Source organism: Canis lupus, chromosome 1, assembly GCF_048164855.1.
Source record: "Canis lupus baileyi chromosome 1, mCanLup2.hap1, whole genome shotgun sequence".
NCBI classification, from domain to species: domain Eukaryota; kingdom Metazoa; phylum Chordata; class Mammalia; order Carnivora; family Canidae; genus Canis; species Canis lupus.
The window spans coordinates 62,011,043-62,032,623 of record NC_132838.1 but is presented as its reverse complement, the minus strand read 5'-3'; the positions used below and the strand labels follow the sequence as shown (position 1 = coordinate 62,032,623).

At 37.4% G+C, this 21,581-nt stretch overlaps 1 long non-coding RNA gene across 2 annotated transcripts in view; it reads left to right on the top strand.

The window, feature by feature from the left end:
• Positions 1-21,182, top strand: part of LOC140636725 (uncharacterized) — a 32,006-nt gene extending 10,824 nt beyond the window's left edge. The window contains exon 3 of one of the 2 annotated variants that reach the window (XR_012033936.1): positions 20,821-21,182. This is a non-coding gene — a long non-coding RNA (uncharacterized lncRNA). Of the gene's footprint in view, positions 1-2,167; positions 3,415-20,820 lie in introns of those variants that run through there. The other variant, XR_012033937.1, reaches the window with a different exon arrangement.
• Positions 21,183-21,581: the final 399 nt, after the last annotated feature.

Here is a 21,581-nt window from a genome sequence, read left to right as displayed (position 1 = left end):
AAGAGTTTAATTCACTACTCTTGGTGTTTTGAAAAAGTGAAGTAAACATTTATGGACATGAAAACTATTCTTTAAGAGAAGAAACATTAACTAAAGTAAGCAGCAGTCTGTTTCCTCTCTCTTTTCTTCTCCCTCTACCCTGCCCCTTCTTTCCTACCCACCCTAACACACACACACACACACACACACACACACACACACACACACACATCTAACTATGTGTGGAATGGCTGTTTAGAGTTCTTTGCCTCAAAACATTATGCAATCTCAGGCTAGGGTCTTAAAAATATCAAAAGTTGTTGTCTTATTTCTCGTAGCTTTGCAATTGGATTCTTTGCAGCTTATCTTAAGAATTCTAAGACCTTGATAAAATTTAGAATAAAGAATGATGTTGCCTAGGGAATGTCCATGAGCAAGCTAGGTATCTCATTTCAGCTACTTTGATAACAAAGTAAACAGTATGGAATGTGGATTATGATTTGGTCTGTTTTCATTCTCTTCTCTCTGTGATAATGGCAATCTGCTATGCATATACACAAAGCAGCATTTTTCTTTCTTTGTTTTTTTTTTTTTTTTTTAAACAAAAGCAATAAGGTCCATCTTAAGGTGTAGAGTGCATGCAGTTTTGGAGTTCTTTAGATACTCAACCAAATTTTGAATATTCTTTATGTGGCATAAGGAATAATACTGTATCACATTTGTGGGCACTTTAAGGCAAATACAGAGACAGAACTATTTATTTTGTTTTCAATAGATGACTACAACATTTAGAATGAAATGCTTGGAATATGTACTAATTTTTCTGTGTAGGGTTTTTCACACTCAAGTTACTAACCTTCAGTCACAGGACTGCAAATGTAACCATCCCTTACGCCACAAAATGTAATTCTATGTGTTTTGGGTTTTTTTACTACTTGAATATTCTAATCTAAATTTGAGATTATCCTTCCTAGTCCATATTTCTGCAGCTCTTAGTGTATAGAAAGGCACGAATACTGAGTTCAATGATCTTTTATTCTGATGATAAAGTTGTTAAAGCCTTATGTATTATGCCCTTTCCTTTTTTACTTTCTGCTCATGGCTCAGATATCCACAATCATATGCTCTAGATATTTGCACTCATGTGAAGATGGTCTGTGGAATGTGAAATCATCTTCTACCCAAATCTGAAACTTCTTTACCTTGCTCTATCAAGAGTTATCTTTAATTTAACCTGAGACTGGGATTATTTTTCCTCTTCAAGGAATATGTGAGAATCACAAAAAAAAAAAAAAAAAAAAAAAACCACTTAGTTGATTCACTCCTGTTTATCTTGCCAAACAAAGGTTCCTTATCAGCTCCACAGGAATGACTACCCTGGCATCATAACCTGACGCAGACAGTCATTAATACCCTCAGAAAGCATTTGATGAAAAAGCCATCCTTCCTCCCTGGTACCTGTTTTTCCTCTAGGTCAGCTTCCTAGGAGCCCTAGAGCCATTTTCTATCCATTGTTTAGAGTTCCTATCAATCATTACAAAATAATTTTAAATTTAAGTCCAGATTACTCATGTTTTTGTGTAAGACATTTAAACAACCTTGAGTTAACATATAGGAAAACAAACTATTTTTTTAATCTGCTCCTGTCAGCAGAAGGTTTAGTATCATCAACCATAATATACTGACACTTTCCACAATTAGGGAACAGAGAATACTAAGAAATATAAGACATGGTCACAATGGAAACCAAAGACCTAGTTTAGTAGGAAAAACACAGATTTTTGTGTCTGTACTATAAAAGTTGAGGAAAGAGCGGGATTACAGGCTCTTGGGGCGACAGTAACAGGATTGACAGTAGCACCAATAAATCTCACACTAAGCTCGAGATAAATTGGTTCTGCCACTATTTGAATTTTATTTACACATTACATCCAATTTTGGTTATTTCCAATGAATCCTGATACAATTTTGTTCCAATTAAAAAAAAATCTTCCTAGACATATTTAGCAGAAGGAAACTGTAATTGTAAATATCCCGGCTCAGGAATTGTTAAACAATTTGTGCAAAAAGAGACAAAATCAAAATCAATGACAAAACAGGAAATATATATTATATATATATATATAACTTAGGAAGAAATAAAATACTATAGGACTTACAATAAGTGTCTGCTTTCACTGTCTTTTAGGTGAAAATAAATGTTTCCAGAAGAAAAATGAGTCCAGTGGGAATTGTGTCAAATGTTTTAATCAATAGCCTAAATCTTTGGAGGAGAAATGATAAGCTCTTCTCAGGCAAATTCAATTTTGAACTCTCATACATAGTTTTAAAGACCTAATTTTGTTTTTTCACAACACGTTGCAAATCTCGTAGATATTCATTGGCTGGATTAAAGCACAAAACAAAACAAAAATGTGTAAAATGTGCTTTGAAATAGTAGCATCAAAGAAAAAAGTTCTCTTCCTGTTGGCTCGCCTCCCCCACACATTTTCATCTGTCATACTGAAATAAATAAGAGGGCCAAGGGTTTCTTTCTCCCACGGTGCTGTTTGTGGTTAAGGAAACAATAAAGGATATTGTTACAAATAGGTAGGCAATATAATGAGAGAAAGAAATGGCCTGTGGTCATAGTTGCAGCTGTGCAGGCAAGACGTAAAGTTTTCAAGGGTGTAAGAAAGCAGCTAGAAACACCCATTAAAGAATAAAGAGGTTTTTGACTGCTGTGTACAATAAGATTATTTGGAACACATTAGCTACTACTGAGCTTAAAGTTCTAGTCATAGACTTTAAAGTTTATGAGTGACTTTTTTATTTACCTTTTCTGGAGTGTTCTTGCTTTACTATGTTTCCTTTCTCTGAATACGTTTTTTTCAGTTATTTTCAGAAACTATGTATTTTTTATAAATAGTTTGACAAAGGAGGCACAGAAGTGTGATCCTTAGACTGACTTGCCCCACACGGATGGATGGGTGGTGGTGGAACATGAACCAGTCCAGGGAGCTAGGACAATGGCTTTCCTCACAAATCCCAGATGACCACAGAGTTCAACATTTCAGTGTGGGATTAATGAATTTAAGGCATAACCATGAAAACCAGTTAAAATGCACCCAATTTGGAATTTGCAGTCTTGGTAGTGGGTAGTGGTTGATTGTGCAGCATTCTGAAATCAGGAAATGACCAGCACCAGAAGATTATCAATTGAACTGTGGTTTACATCCACTACTGACTTCTTGATCGGTTGAATCTAGAGATAAGGAAAAGTATACGGGATAAGAGGATACAACCTAGAGTGAGATGCCCATATTTGACTCCTGGTAGCAGCTGTTGACCCTGTAGAAATAACCTCTCTGAATTTCAGATTCTTACTTCTAAAATGAGGTTAGTTACAGTACATGTATCATAGGCTTATTTTAAGGATTAAAACATATCTAATACATATTTTTAAATAAATTGTGTCTTTTGGAATAATTTTGGGTATACAGAAAAGTAAAGATGGGACACTTGTGTGGCTCAGTCGGTTATGCATCTGCCTTCAGCTCAGGTTATGATCCCAGGGTCCTGGGGATCAAGCCCTGCAATGGGCTCCATGCTCGGAGAAGAGTCCACTGCTCCCTCTCCCTCCCTCCCACCTTGCTCATTTTCTCTGTCTCTCAAATAAATAAATAAAAAATTTTTTAAAAAAAAGGGAGAAAGAGAAAAGATAGTACTGAAAGTTCCTGTAAAACCTCACCCAGTTTCCTCTAGAGTTATTTTCTTACATTCCCACAGTACATTTGTCAAAACCTAAGAAACCAACATTGGTACATTGCAATTAACCAAACTCCAAACTTTATTCAGATTTCACCAGTTTTTCCACTAATGTCTTTTTTCCATTCCAAGATTCAATCCAGGATACCACATTACACTGAGGAAAATACATATTTTATATTTTCAAAACATTTAGAGTAGCGTCTGGCACATAGTAAGCACCTGCTTAATGTTATTTAGTCCTATTAGATGGTTGCCATGTAGGTAAGATGGAATGTTTCAGCACTATTATACATTAACAAGACTTTACTCCCAATTTCATATACTACAAGTTCGTGAAGAGAAATAAATAGAATTATTTCACCAGGATATTGCAAAGAAGCTATTAATACAAAACAAAGGGTAATTTGTGTTTGTACTAAAAACTGTAGGTTAATTGCTCTCAAAAGGCGGTAGGGTATCTTCTAAAGGTCAGAAAAACAAATCATGTCTCAGTCATGTCACTCCATTAACTGACTCATTCATTCAGCAAATGTTTTTTGAGTGTCTACAGTACACAAAGCAGGGTGCCATGGCCTGAGGCACAGTGATAAATAAATCAGACTCAACCACTTTTTCATATGAAGCTTACGTTTTATGAAACTAACATACCATAGCCTTGAATAAGCAATTGATAGGGAATCTGATTCACCCCACAATGAAATGGAAAGGCATTAGAGTCCCCCATCTAAACACAACCAATGAATATTTACTTGAAGTGGTGATAGGTAGGCCAAAGAGGGAGATGGGTACAGTTCACCTTAGTTCCAGTTACCCAGACATGGCAGGATCCAAGAGGGACTTAGACAAAGATATGAGTGCAAGGAAAATCTGGAATGGACCCCAGATGTGTCCATTCCAACCACTCTGGTGTGCTTCCTGAAAGGTGCAGCCTTGCTTGTGACTGATAATAATATTAGCTAAATGCTATCAAGCGCTTACTCTATGCCAGACATCGTTCCTGGTGTTTTACATGGATCAATTCAAGTAAATCTCACAACCACCGTATGAAGTAGACATTATCATTCCCCAATTTATAGATGAGAAAATGAGGCAAAGCAATCTAATTCAAGAAATATATAAAGGAAAACCAGAAAAATCTTGTATTTTCACAACTTTCTGAATACAAAAGCATAAATTGCCCCAGGCATAAATAGTAAAATCAGCTTTATTTGCTCTTTATTAAAATAAAAATTGAAATGAATGATCTGGACTTGTAGATTCTGAAAGACAATATTCCTTAGAGTAGTAAAATCTTGGAATGTTTCTCAAGATGTCTCAAATAGCTGCCGCGCAAACTCACACATAAATATGCAGTGTACTAAATGCCATTTGTGTCTTCTTTTCACAATTCAGTAAATCCAGTAGTAATTAAAGCCTCTACTACCGCCTAGGACCTGCTGTGTGCTCTAGCAAAGACAAATATGAATAAAACACCCTCTTTCCACAGAGACTTTATGCTGTAATGGATGCATTTTATTTTATTTCACATATGAGTGACCAAAAAAATGCATTAAGCTGAAATAAACATATCCTGAAATAGCTAACGGGTAAAGTAGAGTAAGATTGGACCCAGTAGAATGGCACAAACAAAATGCAACGTGAGGGAAAAGAGAGCAGAAACAGAAGGACTTGCACTTGGCTAGAGGACATGACTAGAACATGTGAAGACTAAGTGGAATTTTAACAAGTGGACACACATGACAAGGTAAGATAGTCTTCATGAAAAGAAGAACATTGATGAAGGCAAAAAGGTGGAGAACCACAGTTGTCCCAGGACTACTACCCACCCCTGTTTGGCTGAGGCGCAGATGGCAGTGAGAGGGAAGAGTGGGTAGGACCGTGTTTGCATGGACTTGAGTGGTGGAATGAAGGTTTTGTACCTGATAGAGCAGAAAATGGTCAGCTCTTAAGGATTTTTGGTAGAGCATTGACATAATTGAAACTGTACTTCAGGAAGATGAATCTCTAAGTGTATAGACTGGATGGATTTCAGACTGGAGAGAGACAGGAGCCAGAGGTACCAATTACATTTTGTTGTTCTGTCCAGGGGAGAACTAATGACTACCTGAAACCAGGGTAGGGCAGAAAAAATAAGAGAGGGTGGACATGGCAGTAGGGTGACTGATGTAGAAACTTAAAGAAAATAAGAGACATCTGAGATGCTCGCAGAGACCGGATGACTGAGGAAATGGAGCTGTTCTGAATGATCTGGAAAGTCACCAGGAAAGGTCAGGATGCTTTTAAAGAAAACGTGATGAGTTTGTTTTTTGAACATCTTAGGTTTATGGTACTTGTGGAAGAGCTAAATGAAGAGTTTTAAGCAAACGGGAAGAAATTAAAAAGAGACTGGAACTAGACACATAAGCTCTGAAGTCATCTCAGTAAAGATGGTAATTGAAGATGTTGGAGTGAAGAGAGACTGAAAACAGAGAATTGGTGCTGGGAGAACACCTGGAGAAATTAGGAAGAGGATGGGGGCAAAAGAGAGAGAAAGAAAAAAAAAAGATGCAGAGCAGAGGTAGCAGGAGAATCAAGGAAATGCTGTTTGGTGCTACTGTGGAAAATTAATTGTGAAGAAATTTCCAGAAAAAGAAATTAATCTATACTATGGGAAACTTCATGAATACAAAAGCCAGTTTCCTTATTTAAAATATCAATTTATTTTATTCTCCAGCGCTTCATGGGTACTGGTTCATCTAAAGAATTTTCAAACAAGAACTTCAGAAAAAAAATTCACTCCTGAAAATCTAAAATATTCATTAAAAGACTTTTAGTAAATCTGCAAAATCTATTAAGCAGCAATTAGATAAAGACACATAGGTCACACATGCATTTGAAAGCTTCTGCTCATGATCAGATATTCTGTTGGAAAAGCCACTTAGTCTTTTCAGGTTTTGGAGAAAATATGTTTGCAATTATTGCATTGCAATGCCTAACTGCAATTTGTCTTCATCCTAGGGGCTGGAAAGAATAATTTTTGAATTAGAACTTAGTTCATTTTCAGTATGGTTCTTTGTTTGGTAGCTTTCTATCCATTTCCCCCCTTTTAAATTTTTTTAAATGGAAGAAGTTGCCAAATATATCTTAGGCCTTCTTGAAACCAAAACTATAAGAGTCAAAAGAAATTTAAATTACTCCGAGGATGAACTGACATTTCTTCGAATGATTCACAATCTAAATACAAACAATATAAAGTTCAAAAAATAAATGGATGGATGGTGGATGGATGGCAAGAGATTGAGAATAATCAACTTAAATTTTTTTATATTGTCTTACAGTTTACTTGCGAATGCCAGTCATTCCAATTTAGAATACCTAAGGAGGAATTTGGCTGGCAATTTCCTTTTTGTTATGCACATAGAAATGGCACACACACACAGGAATTTCTTCATCCTCAGTGTTTGCCGACTTCCACCCCTCCCGAACTTTTGAGTTGTTGATACCACAGTCATAAGAGAATAAACAAAACCATCTTCCTACGTCTTAAGTTGAAACCAGGAATGCATTTTTCATAAAGCAGCTGTTGGTCAAAGAGCATTATTAATATTCCTCTTCATGGGCATTTTAGATCAAGTAAGATTCAGTGTACTAATATTTGAGTCAACTAGCAATCATAAAATTTCATCTATGGAAAAATACATCCTAAACTCGAAATGATAAATCTATAGGAACCCTTCTAGAATACACCATGTTCATTCATAAAGGAAATTGGACATTTACAAACATATTAGGTATGCATCTGAAGATATGTAAAATTGATGGTTGTATTTATAATATAAAATTAGCATACTTAAATCTTTTGTATATAACTATTGAAGTTAGTATTTATTAAAAATACACTTTTGTGAAATTGACATCATATAATAAATTTTCTGAAGACTAATCTATAGTATCCAAAACTCTGAAGAAGTTAGGCATACTGTGTTTTGGAAGACTCTACATCCTGAAACACAATGTAGCCACTAAGGCAAATCCAGTAAATGCCTTTTTGTTTTACTGTCATTGAAACCAAGGAACAGGGCAAATTTAGTTTTATTTTGACAGTAACTTTAAAAACTTTTATTTATACAGTAACTTAAAAAAAAAAAAAAAGAAAGAAACTTTTCCAACAGCCTGAAGCTTGCTATTTTCTGATATTTATGCCTCAGTGTTCCTTAAACCTATTTGACCCATGTTTTTGTCTAGTTACTATACTGATTCCCTTGGAGCTTTAAGTCTACGCCTTTTTACTCAGACATTTTCCTGACTATGCCTAGCACTGATACGTTTTTATAAGAGAAAGTGCAAATGAGAAATGGAGAACCAGGTGCTTTCCGCACACTTCCTTGACATTTCGTGCTATTGTGATAGAACAAAAGACTACATGTAGTAAAGCAGGTCTCATAAAGACTGCAATCATACTGAAAGTGTTCTATAGAAACAATTATTTCCATATAGCACAACCAAAACCCTTATTCAGTGACCAACAAAGATTTAACTATAAACATTTATTTTAATGGCTTCCTGTTATTATTTACTACTCTAGCATTAAAGACAAGCAATACAGAGATTCTGATCAGAGACCAGTAATGCAATACAGCTAAAGCAGGTAGTTACCACAATCAGGGTATTTCCTTGATAGGGAGGGATGGAATTCATTTGTAAGGGTTTTCTCAGATCACATAAATCATACTTCCTCAAACCACATGCCCTCAGACACCAAACACAAGCACACACACACACACACACACACACACACACACACAATTTTACTAAATAACAGTGGTCTGTTTAAAATGAACTACAATTTAAAGCTGCATTATGTAATCTATGCATTTATTTCACATGTTTTGACCATGCCCCCTGGTCTGTGATCCAAAGCAGGAGGGTGGCTGATGACTATGGAACCCATTAGCCTTTCTGATTCCATGTGCATACATTGCAGATTAGCTATGGTTCTAACTTCCAGGGTTAATGGAAACCACTGGGTGGTTCGGTTGTGCAGTACATGCGTGCATATGTGCATGTGTGTATGTATGGTACTACAGAAAAGTTCACCAATGCTTATAAGTTGATTAACAACAACAGTACTTTTCCATTTTTCTCTTTGTTCTTTATATTTTCCCATATTACAATCCCTCCTTCACTGCTGCTGTCCATTGCTCTTCCCCCATGACCTCTCTTACCGAGACCTCCCATTCATGTACCCTTGGAAATTTAAGAAAGTTCTTCCTTTTATTCAGTTCCTCTGGTAACTTGTATTAAATAAAAAAGGAGATCAATTTAGGGGAATTAATCTGTACTACAGAGTGGTTTCTTTTTTTATCATTGCCTAATTTTAATTAAAAAAAAAAGAGAAGGGAAATTTGTGACCAATAACCATTAAACAGAGCTTCTAAGATTCACCTTTATTTCCCTAAATTATGTCTTCCCTAATTAAAAGGAGAACACGTTGGCCCATGGTACATCTTTCCATAGGCTCTGATCCAAAATCAGTTCTAAAGTTGATTCAAGGTACTTTGAAGGGTAAGAGTGTAGTAAATTTATAAGCAATATATTACAATTTGTCTTATCTTCCTTCAAGTGCTCATCTTTACAGTGATTTGTGAGAGGGTTTAATAGTACACATTTCAGAGTAGATTTTCCCTGAGATGATGTTCTAATCGCCAAAGATTTAAGCTCCATTTTCCACCAAGTGGTTTGTCACCTTTGCAGTGAATCTATAATAAGAAATCTCCTGTTTTGGAAACCTATCCATATTCTCTTCCCAAAATTTAAACATATTCATCTTCATTTTAAGAATCAAGAAATATTTTATTTTTGAACACCCTTTGGACTTCCTAAAATGTAAGCTCCTCCCCATCACTGGGTGCATTTCACTGTGAAATCCATCTTCCACACAGACTATATAGTTAAGTCCTGCATCCCGTCCATCACAGCAAAAGGATTGGACTTACACGAAATGCGGTTTTGTCAGAAGAGTAGATGGACAGATTGACACGAAAGTAATCAGTAAAAGTGTTAGTCCTCCTGTTTAAAAATGAAAGCCATAACATTTTACTTTGCAGTTTTGTACATTTGCCACATCAGCTATAAAGTAGAGGTGGAGCTGTTGGATTTAACTTATTGAAAAGGAAACTAGGGATCCCTGGGTAGCGCAGCGGTTTGGCGCCTGCCTTTGGCCCAGGGCGCGATCCTGGAGACCCGGGATCGAATCCCACGTCAGGCTCCCGGTGCATGGAGCCTGCTTCTCCCTCTGCCTGTGTCTCTGCCTCTCTCTCTCTCTCTGTGACTATCATAAATAAATAAAAATAAAAATAAAAGGAAACTAGACTAGGTGGGGTGTGTGGGTGGTGAGGAGGGCCGGAAAGGAATTATTCCTAGGGGGAATAACTTTCAAAAATCCTCTAAGACTGAAGTTTACGCGAAATCAATGATGTAAATTAAGAAACACGTTATGGTTTTATTTGTTCTGCAACTGTGTAAACCTCACAAATTTTCAAGTGGGTTTCCAAACAGTTTACACTTGAACCTTTCTTCTCTGCAAAAAAAAGTTTCCCCAGAAGTATAAAAACCAGAATGAATTACTACAGATAGGGCTGACTTCACACACCTAAATATGCTCTTGACTTGTGTCAGCCCCCACAGGCTTCCTCAGACTCATAACTTTTGCTAGGAACATGGTGTCAATTCTGCTAAGATTCAAAGTAAAATCAGAGCAAGCCCTAGCTCTAGAAATCTAGTTCAGTGAAGCATGACATATCAATTGCACCATTTCAGAAGAACCCAATTACACCCCGGTGACTAACTTCACCCTAATATTTTAGCCATATCAAGACTGGGAACAAACACCCAAGGATGCAGGGTGCTCACTAATTTGCACAATATTAACTCAATATTAAAAATAATATTTATTTAGCATTTACTTAGAGGAGAAGCTGTGAGCCACATGGCTTAAAGTTAAAGTCAGTGATGGGGCATAGCTCAGTTCTACACAACCTACACAACAAATTAAAGCTCCCTTTTAAATTGAACCAACCCTCCCAGGGAGTCAGTTTAATGACCATCTGTTTTTACTCAAAATACTCCTTGGGGGAAGGAGGCATCTCACCTCACACTCCATGCAGCTTATCAAAGTATTTCCTCCCAACCACAGACAAGTATGTTCTCTGAGAAGAAAGCTAGTAAATATTTTTTTTTCCTCCATCTAGTTAAAAGTCCTGGGATGGTTAGGCAACCTAATAATGTTTAATCATTCCTTATGGACCCTTCCCTCAGACCCAGCCTTGATCAAGATCTTGGGGAAGAGTACAGAGTTTTCTGATTAATGTTTCTGCAATACTTGAATTATTTAAACCTGAGGCTATTCTGCAAGAGAAATCATTCACCCTTTTCACAGATGAGAAAACTGGGTTTCAGAAGTTAAGATACCTAATTATAAAGTCTGGATTCAAAACCAGTATTCTGCGGGAAATAATGTACCAGACGATACAAGTCCCTGATTCAAATACATAAGAAACAAAGCCAGGGATTTGGTTTGTGTGGACAGAAGGACTTTACTTGGTTTGCTTCTCCTACAGGAGCAAGGGTGTATTGTGAAGAGCAAAGGAAGATGAAAACGGAGAGGAGAGAAATTAAAATGAGAGGATTTACTTTGGTTTTTGGAGAATTGAATAAATAAACACTTATTTTATTATTGTGACCTAACATATACTAAGCACTTACCACATACCCTACGAGCTGCCATGATTTTTGTCACCACTTCTAGGGCAACTGGAACTTTACATCAAGCATTCTTCCCTTGGATTCTCTAGACAAGTGAAAAGGAGCTTCAGCGGGGAGTGGAGGCGGTCCATGAATATGGAGATTATATCCAGAGTTTTACCTGTAAATGAATTTCCCTGAGAAGAGGATCAATAGTTCTATCAGATTATTAAGAGGTTATTACTAATGGTTAAGGAAAACAAAACTATAACTTCACATGGTACCCCTGAGGAATTTCATCTATTTTCATGGTTTCGATGACTCAATACACTGTTCAACCTCAAGACTGTTCTCTTTTTAGAACTGCAGAGATAAATATTGAATCTCCTACCGAATATCAGCCTCCTCAAGCTTGTTCCATAGCAAATCAAATTCAGCATGCCCGGATGCACGCACACACATTCTCCTCCTGCACCTCACATCTCATGTGGTGACAACACCACCCTCCTGTCACCCATCCTAGAAAGCTGCTAGTCATCCTATTATTCTCTCTGTTTTTTTCAATCAAGCACCAAAGCCTGGTAATTATACCTCATAAGGAACTACTGAGTCCATTCTCTATTTTATAGCCCTACCACATCTTATGTGTGCTTTACAACATATCTGGTGTCTTTAAACTATCCACGTTACTTTCAGTAGCTCATTAAACATGTTAAGACTTTGCGTGACACACAAGGTCTACAACAAATTGGCCTACAGCTTTCCCTCTTTCCCATCATTATTCCTGCATGTCCACATTGTCTATGCCGTCTTCAGAACGACACCTTTGATGGAGTAAGTGCCTCTATACTTTTTCTTAAACTGTTCACTCTGTTGAACGCTCACGCCAAGTTCTTCCCCTGATGTATTTCTATCCAAGGTCATGACTCGTCATTCCAGCAGCCTTTGCCAATTGCAAGGGTGAATTAAATGCCCCTCCTCTGTGCTTCAGAGTCTAGAGCAGTGGTTCTCGAACTCCAGCATGTATGGGAATCACCCGCAGTGCTTGTTAACACACATATTGCTGATTCAGTCTCTGACTTAGCAGGTCAGAGGTGGGGCTGACAGGGTTGACCGGGTCAGAGAGTCACCACCAAGGATTTGCCCCATACCTACTGAACCAGCTCAACTTCTGGGACACTTCTAAGCGCAAGTAAGACACCTGCCACACTTACGGGTAAGCATGCTACCAAGGAGCTGTCTACACGTAATGTCGTCCTGCATTAGCCACTCTTCTCAGAAGGGCTTGTGGCACTGGCAGGCACGTGGAGGCTCTTTCTGTTGAGAAATCAGCATTTCACATCTTGCAGCTAAGGTCGCTGCTAATCACATAAACAATTTTACTGACTTGGTCTTCAAAATTTTCAACTGACTCACTCTTAGGAAACAATTATCAAGGCTATTAGAGTTATGACATCTTAGAACCGAAATGAACTTGAACCTTCCATTTCCCAATCTAAGAAGCAGTACAGAATCAAATGGTGTCATTCTGCATATAATGATGAGTGGCAGCAGTGGAAAAGTAGGTTTAGGGGCGCCTGGGACGCTCAGTCAGTTAAGCACCTCCCTTCAGCTCAGGTCATGACCCCAGGACCCTGGGGTCGAGCCCCGCAGCAGGCTCCCTGCTCAGCAGGGGTTTGCTTCTCCCCCACCTTGTGCTCTCTTTCTCTCTTGCTCTCAAACAATCTTTTAAAAAAGGCATTTTAGAGTTATTTGCAAAACTATTACCTTTGCAAAGATAGAACAATCCTTTCAGTCAGCTTAAAAACATCTCTCTACAAAAAGAAATGATTCAAGATTTTCTTCCTCCATCATGGAATAAGTGTATCCAAGAACAGTCTGACAATTTACCTATTTGAAAGATAAATATGCAAGCAGGTTTCTTAACAAGGACCTCTTCTCTGGAGTGGTCTTTATGAGGGTCATAATGCAAGTTATGCTATAAAGCTGGATGCAAACAGCCACAGGAAGCCGCTTTATTTTAGTACCTAATTCTCTACTTTGAGACTCCCTGAAGATCATTTTACATCTCAGTTGAAGAAGTCACAGGAAAAAGTTACATTGCATGCCTTCAAAAGATTACTTTTGTGTGACCCTGGAGAAACATAGGAACACAAAGAAACTTCTATCTTCTTTCTGGCCCCTCCCCCATTTAACGATGCTCCTTTTTTGGTTGACATTTATTAAATTGGACGGTCTTTTTGAAACTGTCTTCAACATGTTTCAAATTATGTAGCCTGTTTAAGACATTACTTACTCCATTCACGTGGATAAATCTACTTCTTGTACATGATCTGTTCAGTATCTGGCGCCTAATGAATGTTAAACACCCTGGACTCTGCTTCTCCCATCGTGTCAAAGGAGGTGCCTGTCATCTGCCCTCTCAGACATGGATTAGAAAAGAGCCCCAACTGCTCTTCCCCAGCAGTTGTTTCTGCCAGAACGCTTTTGTTTGGCACCAGAGTCCCTAACTGGCAGCCATTCTGGACACCTGTAGTTCTCCTCACTTTAAAGGGTATGGGTCACGAACTTCCTGGGTCCCCTTCACACCCTAGGCGCACCCGAACTGGTAGACTTTTGGGAACTTACTACATTTATCAATGTCTTTATAAAAACAGTCCAGAATTATATACAGGTAGCAGGATATTTTTGTTTAGTTTTTTGGGTTTTGTTTTTGATTTTTCTGTCCAGTGCCACACACAGATGTTTACTCAATGTTTTCTAATGATCAGAACCCACCTGGTAATTAATTTATAGTTTTTCAAACTATATTCATGCCAGCACAAATGATTTTAATGCTTTTTTTTTCATCTACTGGGATACTAACCCAGAATTCCCAACAGATTATCTTTTTCCTCTTTTTTTAAGATTTTATTTATTTATTCATGAGAGACACAGAGACAGAGGGGGGCAGAGCCACAGGCAGAGGGAGAAGCAGGCTCCATACAGGGAGCCTGAGGTGGGACTCGATCCTGGGTCTCCAGGATCACGCCCTGGGCTGAAGGTGATGCTAAACTGCTGAGCCACCCGGGCTGCCCCAGCTTATCTTTTTTAAATAAATTCTTCCCATCACATCCGTGCCCCACCTTCCTTTCCATGGTGGGATAGAACACAGCATCTTATTGCAATAATCAAGAGAGGAGGAGTGAAGAAAAAGTCTAATATCCCAGGGTAGGATACGTCCTTGGTTTCAACCCAGTTTCATCCTATGATTCTAATTATCAGGAGACTGATAATTAGTGGCAAGAACTTTAGCTTTTCACGTGTGATGAAAAAAGGAAATTTTCTCTCTCCTTTATGCACTGTTAAGGTATTTGTTGCCGGCAAACACTCATCTTTATATTGATAATTCAGAGTCTAAAATGATCTATATTTACTATGTTTTCTTTATAAATAAAATCCCTCATTTTCTTTCTCACATTAATTTCTCTTTAATCATAATTTCCCCCTCAAAATTCATCTATTTTCAATTGTAAGGACTCTTAAATTAATTTTTTAATTAATCCTGGAGACCCGGGATCGAATCCCACATCGGGCTCCCGGTGCATGGAGCCTGCTTCTCCCTCTGCCTGTGTTTCTGCCTCTCTCTCTTTCTCTCTGTGTGACTATCATAAATAAATAAAAATTTAAAAAAAATAAAAATAAAAATAAATAAAAGCAGGATCTAGGGGAACCAGGGTGGCTCAATGGTTGAGCGTCTGCCTTTGGCTCAGGTTGTGATCATGGGCTCCTGAGATCAAGTCTTACATCAGGCTCCCTGCAGGGAACCTGCTTCTCCCTCTGCCTATGTCTCTACCTCTTCTTTGTGTCTCTCATGAATAAATAAATAAAATCTTTAAAAAGAATCAGGATCTAGGGTTATCTCCCAGATAAGTAAAGAAAGATACCTTATGGAAAGTTATTAAAGAGATCTGACTATGTGATTTGAACATAATGGAGATAAAGCATTAAATGTTTCTACTAAATTATATCCTTGACAATCTGATGAATTAGAAACAAGGCAAGGCAAGGCAACAGGACATTAGGCCTTTACGAGTCATTTTCTAACACTTAGGGGCATTTTCTAACGCTTAGGGGCATTGCCTACTACATCTCAAACAATATGCTTAATATTTTGATAATTAGTTTTTTAAGATTTTATTTATTTATTTGAGAGAGAGGGAAAGAGAGCATGTTCAGGGAGAGGGGCAGAGGAGAGGGAGAAGCAGACTCCCCACTGAGCTGGGAGTCCAATGTAGGGCTCAATCTCAGGACCTTGAGGTCATGACCTGAGCCAAAGACAGATGCTTAACTGACTGAGCCACCCTGGTGCCCCTAATAATTATTATTTTATTTAATATCCACAATAACACTGAAATAGATCTAACTAATCCCAAGTTTCAGATACAAAACTAATGCTCAGAAATGTTGAGAGTATCTAAGGCTTCACAATAACCTTGCAAATAAGACGGATCACATAGGAATTAATTTCATAATAGTGATACTGTTGACATGAAATATTCTAGAAGGTGAGTTACATGTATTATGCTAATGCATGTAGGAACCTGAAAATAGGTTATTTTTATAATTAAATTTCTTATCTTCCTCTCTCTGCCTTCATAAATGTAAGGTCATCCTCCAAGCACTCATTTACTGGAGTCAAAAGTTTGACTCTTGGTAACACAAAGGAGCCAGTTTTTCTAAGTATGAATTTCCCATTGATATCTGTGCATAAGAAAAGAAGAGCACTGTTAGCGTTTAAGGGATATTTTTGAAAAGAAAAAAAAAAAAAAAGATTATTCTTCACAGACCAGAGCATAGCAGACATAGTGTTTGAGACCATCATAAATTACCTCCTAGCAAGGAAGCACTTCCACCTTGTTCTTTCTGTGTTCTTTTTTTTTTTTTTTTGTATAGTAAAAATATAAATGTAAGCCCTGCTGAGTTATTTCATAAAGTTCTCTCATACCCTAGTATTGACCACTGTAAAAATAATAGCGACTCCCAGCTGCTTTTTGTTGAGTATTTCTATGTGCCAGGTTTTTGTCTATTTAGCTGTTTGTGTAAGATGCTCTGCTTCTCAGAAAACTCTCATGAGGCAGGCATTATTAGCCACCCATTCCCAAAGCAATAATAATTAATGAGGTAACTGAAATGTGGAGAAATCCCCAGGAAGGGAGAAAGCTGAGATTTGAGCCCAAATTCAAAACCCATGATTTCCACTTTGCAATGGGAAATCTCAAAGTCTCCACCAGCTGACAGAACAGAAGACTTTCGTGCTATTATTTCACGTGCTTCAAGGCTTGAAAAGAAAAGAAAAACCTTGGCAATGTTATCAAGAGTGGATTAGTTAGAAGTCATGGCCATTGGTTTGTAAGTCTTCACTTAAGCAGTTAGCGGCTGGATGTGTGTGTTGTTGACACCAACTCAGATTTCATACACCCACCCTTACCATCCAGCACATTTTTTTCACACTCCTATTCACATTTTTTCCTCATTAGCCTAGAACTTCACATGTCACCTATTCATTTTCCTCCAATTGTTGATTATGCTTTACCTTTTTTCTCCTGTCATAAAATAGACTTTTCTGTAGGTAGGCATATATTCACATGTATTCACAAATGAGTGAACGTGAGTTTAGATTGTGTCCAAGAGGGTGTGACACGTTATTTTTGTTTTGCTTTGCTTGTTTTCAAAAGTAAAATGCTAGAAGGACACCTAGATGGCTCAGTCAGTTAAGGCACTGCCTTCAGCTTAGGTCATGATCTTGGAGTTCCCAGATCGAGCCCCATATCAGCGGGAAGTCTGCTTCTCCCTCTGGCCCTCCTCCTTCTCCTGCTCTCTGTCTCTCTCTCTCAAATAAATAAGTAAAATCTTTTTTTAAAAAAATAAAATGCCAGAATGGGTTGCCTTCCTTGTTATAGATGATGGAAAAAGACCTCTTTTATGCAGCCTTAAGGAGAGCACAAGTAGTGACTGAATGACGAAGAGGGAAGGAGAGAAATGGAGTAGTCAGCAGGAGTAAAGTTTTAATAGGGGAGACCTCAAGAATCTAAAGTAGAAAAAGAGCAAGAGTGGAATCAGATTTTTCTGTAAACCACAACAAGTGTTTGACACCACCATGCATATTCAGTATGATTGGACTCCTTTTTAAAAATTTCCTTCGGAGCTCGCTTCTGTCATTTTATTGGAGAGACCATCTTCTCACTGATGGCTGATGCTTACACGTGCATTTTCTAGTGGGGAATCTTGCTGTTTCCATTGCTATTCTTTACACTACTTTCATTCTTCCCTTCAGGAAATCTACCATGATGCCTATACTAGTAGAGGAGCAATCACTCTCCCTCTCAACAGAGCTAGCATTCTTTCAGATTGTCCCTTCTGTGCTCCAAGTTCAGAACACTTTTTATTGATGTAGTATCTTTCAAATTCAACTGAAATGGAAAAATAGAATCACAATGAGATTTTACTATGTTGAAAAAAGGTAAACTTACAAATCTCATTGTAAACATTCTATGTAAAACTGTGAAAAGAACGTCAACTTCTGAATCACCCAAGTGACCCTGGATTTGAATCCCACCAGGGAAACCAGAAAAAGCCATTGAATCTTCCTGACCTCATTTTGTTCAAAGGTAAAATGATGGTAGCAACAACTCCCCCAGGCTCTAAGGATTCAAGATAAATTGCTGAATACTCTACCAGGCACAGATTACTGGCTTAATAGATAAAGACTATCATTATCGTATTACTTGAATCATACAGCAGTAGTATAAAGGGAAAAAAAAACAAGTTTTTATTTTTTTAATTTTCTCTCATTAGGCACCTAACTCTCCTCCTCAAAGTTCGATGGAATTAAGCCCTCTTACCCTACCCTTTATTGCATTTATGACCTTGCATTGAAATTTTGTGTTTACATGCTTGGCTCTCTTTTCTAGACTACAAACTTTTCAAGGACAAAGCACACGTTGTTAGCATAGCATTTCCGATGACTAATGCTGTGCTAGACATATTTTTGGTGGTTAATGTCAACTTGACAGTGTCACAGCGTATGCCGCCATTTGGCCGCCATTATTCTGTGTATGTCTGTGAGCGTGTTTCTGGATAACATTAATATCTGAATCCATAAACTGAATAAAGCAGATTGCCCTCCCTAATGTAGGTCTCATCTCATCAGTTGAAGACATGACCAGGATAAAAATGTTCACTAGAAGGGTCTCATCCTGTCTGACCATTTGAGCTGGGGCATTGGGCTTTATCAGCCTTCAGCCTTGACTGAAACATCAGCTCTACATGTGAGCCTGGAACTACACCATCAGCTCACGTGGTTCTCAGGCCTTCAGACTCAGATTGGAGCTACAGATTGGCTTTCCTGAGTCCCCAGCTTGTGAACTGCATATCCTGGGACTTCTTAGCCTCCCTAATTGTGTGAGCCAATTGCTTCTGATAAATTTATTTATATATAATCACACATAACCTATTGGTTTTGTTTCTCTGGAGAAAACATAGTATACCGCTTAATTAATATTTGGTGAACTGACCTGATCGCTCAGAATGGAAAATTCTTATAACAACACCAGTTTTTCCTTGACCCTATTACCTTTTGAAAAACAGAAGATTTTTGACATTTCAAATGTCCCCAAATAAAAGTCCCAGATCCTATTGTTGAGCACTTAAAATGAGCAAAATCTGTCCCTAGCTTATGAATTCTCTGAGGGACAACTTTTTTGATGGATTTTAAACGTTCACCTCAGAAGAACAGGTTTAGAGTTTCAAATTGAATTCCAGTCTTTGATGCTGAAATCAATTTCTGATGGAGAAGTGCAGCTCTGGTTTTGACTGGAGGAAGCAAAAATATCAAAATGGCTTTTTTGACATTAAACAGCTGTTTTTTAAAATTCCATGATTTCATTGTAAGTGAATAAGACACATGTGGATTAAATTTCCTTAAAATATACAAGGTTTGAAAAATTAAGGGAACCTGGTTTGGGTTTGATTGACTGAAAAGCATTTGCAACCCAACGCTTATCTCCTCCTTCCATGTCTCTGCCTGAGAGTTTTCTTCTTGCAAACTGCTTTGAATTCAACATATAGAAGAGTGATCTAAGGAATTTGAAAGATGTTGAAAATCAGCCCTGGGAGTTGTTTCTGGAATTTAATGAACCCAAACCAGTCACTATGCACAACTCCTGAAAGTCTCCTTCTGAGAACCTCATTCCACCAGAAAAATATTAAGCTATTTTCAAATTATGTTAAAATTGCATTTTAAACATTATATCATTGCAGTTTGGATCTTTATTCCTAATCTAATATTATTTCTAGACTTATGAATTATTTCCTTTATTTTTGAGGGTAGTTATTTCACAGTTAAAAAGAAATTTAGCAGTTTTCTTTCAAGCATAAGATATTTTCTAAGAGACAAAAACACAGTTGTTAAGTTTCAGATAAAGTTGTGAATGAGCATTCAAATGGCCTACTCCGAAATACTTACATTACTGAGAGAATTGTAAACTCTGGTTTTCAAAACAAACGGTTCACTTGGTCTCCAGTTCCGAGCCAAGATTCACCCTGCAAGCATAGTGCACACTTTTTCTCGTTGCTATTTACATTTTTTAATTGGATGTCTCTATAAGACTGTAATTGTTAAATAAGCAGGGGGTGCTGGGGGATGTCTATTGCATTCCTTTTAAAGGCTCAGAAACTAGTAAAAGCAAAGATTTTGCTTCACTGCTGATGAAGTGAGCAATGAGTTGGTGAAAGGTCACATGGGGTAAATGGTATATCTAGAGGGTCCCGGGGTACACATGTCCATGCAAGCTCACCCACCAGACCACTGTGGTCTTCTCTCTGCCCAGACATCCTGTGGTTTGGTGAATCAATAATTGAGTTCCCAAAGCTTCTTCTCTAAAAAAGTAGTATAAGCCTTAATAAAGTTCTATTGACTTTCTTGTATAGAGAGTGAGACAGAAAAAGAGAATAAATGAAAGAATCCATTGTTAGATTTATTATGGCATTGCCATCAACAACAAACAATTATGAAATACCTGCTATGTATAAGGCAGTACACTGACCCCTTTGGAGGCAGAGTATAAGATATAAGCCATACCTGTACAGAATTTACAATTTAGTTTAGGAGATGGTAATATGTAGTCTTTCTATTGACACACACACACACACACACACACACACAAATATACGTGGGTATATAAAAACACATACATATTAAAAACTCGACAAATTAAGGCAGCCTGTAAGAAACATCCGGAAGGTGGTACAATGACAACCATTCCAGAATTTTAGAGAGAAATAGGTCTGTGTATGATTTTCTGGTTTGTTTTTGTTTTTGTTTTTCAGAGTGGATACAGAAGAGATATAGAAGATGTGAGGAGGAAGAAGGAAAGGAAGAATTTCCCCAGGAGCATATGTTTTTACTGATGTCCATGTTGTGGGTGATTGGAGTTTGAACCACAGTGGTGACTATAAGCATCAGCATAGAAAGACACGAATTTTGGAGACATTTGGGAAGTCGAAGGCTGCAGTTCTTAGCCTTTTATTATTCTTCCCTAAAGAGCTTTCTCTGACTATACCCATCTATAGGAATGCTTCTTAAGGGGCAAGGACTAGATTTACATTTTTTCCCAATCCACCTTGTACTAATACTTTTGTAAAAAGCAATAAAAATAAATTAGTAGAAAAATGAAATAGAAAATAAACACTCTCAAAATAAAGTCTTAGTATTTTATTATGAAATCCACCAAACATAAGATTACATTTTAGTTAACTTCGTAAGAACCAATCTAATGTAGAAAAATAACAAAATAAAATTAAAACTGTAAATGTTCATTAAAGATGTACAGATAGTCAATATATACAGAAAATTGCTACTATACTCATAATTTTTTATAGACTTACAATTATGACTAAAAAGAATTATTAGTGAAATAGTGACTCCCCACAATAAAAGCCTATTTGCATACTTTAAAAATAGTATGTATCAATATCTAAAGTTTTTAACATGGTGATTGAGGTTGTTTATTGCTCATTAATTTATTTAATCTAGGTTGAATTGATGACAGTTCAACTTGCAGAAGATAATAGATAAATTTAAACCTCTT